The sequence below is a fragment of the Geospiza fortis genome, unplaced genomic scaffold (genome assembly GCF_000277835.1).
Source record: "Geospiza fortis unplaced genomic scaffold, GeoFor_1.0 scaffold70, whole genome shotgun sequence".
Classification (NCBI taxonomy): Eukaryota; Metazoa; Chordata; class Aves; order Passeriformes; family Thraupidae; genus Geospiza; species Geospiza fortis.
Genome location: NW_005054317.1, coordinates 6,512,103 through 6,515,939, shown reverse-complemented (window position 1 = coordinate 6,515,939; position 3,837 = coordinate 6,512,103). Strand labels below are relative to the sequence as shown.

Sequence of the window (3,837 nt, the reverse complement as noted above, 5' to 3'; positions counted from 1 at the left end):
CCTGCCGTGCCCCTCTCCCCTCCGCCCGGCACTCCCGGTGCCACCGGCCCGCCGTGCTCCTGCCGCGTTCACCTGGCCGTAAAGGAACCATCGCAGGGAGAGGGGCTGGGGAGACCCTGGCTCTGCCCTCCCTTGCTGTGTGCTGCCGATGCCAGAGCCACGCAGTGCCGGGCTCAAGGAGTCGGGAACCCACCGTTCTACTCTAGAGATGACCCCTATCCTGTCACCACTGCAGGGACAGAACATGAGCTCAGCCCTACTCTGAGCACGACCTTGCTGGGGTCTCTCAGCAGCATCAGGAAAGGTGCACATGGGTCTCAAACCCTCCACCAACACTTTTGTCCCCACTTGGCTGAGCCAGGCAAATGAACACGCTGGGAAAGGCGCTTCCCACCCACCAGCACAGGCAGAGCCAAGGGCAGGCAGGAAACTCACACAGAAATGAGCTAAAAAGGTTTGCTTTAAAAACAGACAGAAGTGACAAGGCATCCGCCGAGAACACCACACCACAAATGCCACCTGGGGATGCTGCTGCTAACACTGCACTCATCCTGGCACCTGCTCTGCACCAGCCATCACTGCAGGAGCAGGAAGTGAGGTGCAAACACTGTGAGGCTGCCTGCATCACAGGATGGTGGAAGGGACCTGCCTGGTGACTGCAGAGGGACAGTGAGCCCGAGCCCTCATGCAGAAGTGGGCACCACGGGCAACACTGCCAAAGACTGGAAAACCATTTCCTCCAAAAATCCCATCACACAAGTTCCCAGGATACTTGTGTTTGCTCATGGAAGGTCCTGATACGACTGAACGCCCACATCGCACATTGGAGAGGTAACAGCTTGAAGCAGGAGCCCGCCTGGGACTTTGACTGCATGCAGCAGGAAGCAGGTGGTGTCCCAGTCTGGAGCCACTCAGCCCCATGAGGTGCTATCACTGTCCATCCCACTGCTGGCTTGGGATGTCCTTCTCCACGCAGGCCAGGTAGCGGTCGTAGTTCTCCTCGCACCTCCTCACACAGTGCAGGAAATAGTCCTCATCAGCAATGGCCTCCAGCAGATTGGTTTGCACCAGGCAAATGTTGTACAGTGCTGAGGTGGGCACGCTCCTGGGACTGCGGCTGCCCCGCTCCGAGAACACCTGCAGGGAGAGCAGAGCCTGGCAGCAATGCACACACCCCGTGGTGAGCTCTGCCCTCCCCTCAGCCAGGCGCCTCCATGCTGTGTCAGAGGCAGGGGGCAGGGTGATCCTATCCCCACTGCAACAGCAGGTGAAATTTCTTGAGATTTCCCCCTCTCCCAGAAATTGCCTTTGACTCTGAACCAGCCTGTCACACATGTGCTTGGTGCTCCCTTAAGGAAACAGGCCACACCATGCAGCTGGAAGAAAACAGCTCTGTGGAACAGCTGACTCCAGGCAAACCTCTGCCAACAGCTCTTCCTTTAGCTACCACAGGATGGAACAGGGACTTCACCTTCTGATCTTCACCATGGCCTGCTTAAAGCCACCTGGCAATCAGTTTCACTCCTAGTGCTGCTCTGTCACCATCACTGAAATGGGGACAGCCCTGCAGAGCTGGTGGTGATGCAAGAGGAGGGGAGAATGGCTTTCCACCTACTGATTTTGGCTGCAGGACAGCAAGGTCCCAGCAGTGATGATGAGCCCTCGTGGGAAGACTCCCACGAAGTCTGCTGCTACCATAACTGGATCCTACCTGTGTGATCCAGCGTGGGATCAGCCTCAGGGCTGGCTGCATGGCTGCCATGAGATTAGCACAGCAGCCTGACTGACCAGCCATGCAGGCTACCAATGCCAAAGGAGGAACTCCTTGATCAGACAAATAGCCTGATGCTGAAATGCAGCAAGTGGAGCTGTGTGAGCCACACTCCAGCTGCTGCAGATCTGCAGGCAGCAGCCATTGCAGAGGCTCCCCTCAACCAGGCATGGCACAGACCAAAGCCTGGTCCTGACAGGTCTGTCCAGGCAGCAACAATTCCTGCCACCAGCTACAAATGTATAAGCTGAGAAAGCTTGTATGGAAGGGAACATCCAATGGGCATCCCACCCCTTTCCATTCCCAGGCTGCCTGCCAAACACTGCAGACAATTCACTGGCTGCCGTGCTTCCCCCCTGCACCGTCTCCATATGGATGGAAACAGGCAGGGGTTGAGGATCACCCATGGGCCTACAGCTCTTGTTTGAGCATTGACAGCTGTCCAATGGCCAGGCACAGTTCTGTCTGTGTAAACATTCTGTTTCCCAAGTGTGCTCCCCACAAACATTGCCCCTTCCTTCATTCAGGCAGGTGACAAGGCTGGCAGCCCTGATATCATTGCTGCTGCCTCCAGGCACAGGGCTGACTCAGAGGGGAGCAGAGGCAGCCAGCACCCGCTGTGCATTGCTGACAGCTGATCTCACCCTCCCTGTGCATCGCTGCCACCAACACTGATGGCACAGGATGCAATGACATCAGGGCTATGCCTTGACCCCCTTTGCAGCCTCATACAAAGGGGACAAAACATGTCTGACCTTGCCAGGGACAGCCCAGTGCAGGCTGCTGGTGCCAGAGGGGCCTTCAGCCACCTACCTGGGGGTGAACAATGGTGTCTCCATCGTCCAGCCGGATGTTGTCATCAATGAAGATGTGCTGAATGTCAGGATCATGGGGGTCTATCCACAGGGGCTTCCCACCCTGAGAAGAGAACTGATTTCTGGCCCACCTGAAACAGTTAAGTGGAGAAGGAACAGTCAGGGCAGGGAGAGGGTGACAGCTCCCAGGTAATGGCAGACTGTACTGCAGGCCCAGGGCACCCTCTGAGCCAGGGAAGCAGGACAGAGAATGTCCTATCTGGCTGCCCATGCCCTCCTAGGAATGAGGCATTTTGCATCAAGCTGACAAATCAGGGGGCCTTTGGAGAAAAGCAGGAGGTACACCAGGGGATGGGGACCTCAGAAATGATGTGAGAGTCCCATCAGGCTGCCCACAGGCAACATGGAGAGTGCCTAAGTGATAGGGACCCCAACAACATAAAGGCTTCAAAACTAGGAGCTATCCCAGAAACGAAGAGAATCACAGGAAAGAAGATAATGCCCAGGCCACTTTCTCAGTGCCCTCTTTCTCACCAGTCAAAGTGGTCTTGGAAGCCTCCAATTCCCTCAAAGGAGCTGAAGTAGTTGTACAGCTTTCTTTTGTCTTCCCGGGTGGCCAGACGCTCTGCTCCCCGCGTTAGCACCACCTCTTTCTTGCTGCAGCGAATCTGGCCAGGGGTAAGGTCCACAGGGAGCTGCAGGACCACAGAAAATGGGGAAGGAAAAGTTTCCAAAGCAGACAGGTTGTTTCACTGGCAGAGACACCAAACAGCAGGGTGGAGACTCCCCACCACTACAGTGTGGGAGGATGGTGCTGGGAAAACGACAAGAGGAGGCATGGAATGCATCCAACCAAAAATCATTCCTTCCCCAGGGATGGAAAGGAACGACTTCCCCAGGGACAGAAAGGAATGTCCTCCTAGCTGCACACTGCCCCCATTTCAATCTCTGCTATCTGAAAACACTCCAAGGAATAACTAAAGCATCTTCTAAAGCTCATTCCCAGCACTCCTGCCCAGTGTGCTGCCAGGGGAGCAGAGTGCAGCTGTAATCGGCTCTGGGCCAGGGAGCCCTGCTCTGCTGCAGCAGCCCCTCCTCGGGAGGAGGAATGCTCTGTCCAACACGGGACACCCCAAGAGGAGACCATTCCACATAGGATCTGCACACACGTGCTCCCCCACAGCTCACAGCTTCATCCAGAGAACTCGATGCTTTTAAAAGCAGTCTGGCCAAGCAGCTCGAGAGCAGTCT

General features: G+C 56.0%; 1 long non-coding RNA gene across 1 annotated transcript; it reads right to left on the bottom strand.

The window, feature by feature from the left end:
- Positions 1 to 442: 442 nt before the first annotated feature.
- LOC115947802 lies at positions 443 to 3,395 on the bottom strand. Its single transcript, XR_004081661.1, has 3 exons — positions 3,121 to 3,395; positions 2,585 to 2,717; positions 443 to 1,137 (listed from the first exon to the last, which is right to left on the bottom strand). It is a non-coding gene; the product is annotated as an uncharacterized LOC115947802 (long non-coding RNA).
- Positions 3,396 to 3,837: the final 442 nt, after the last annotated feature.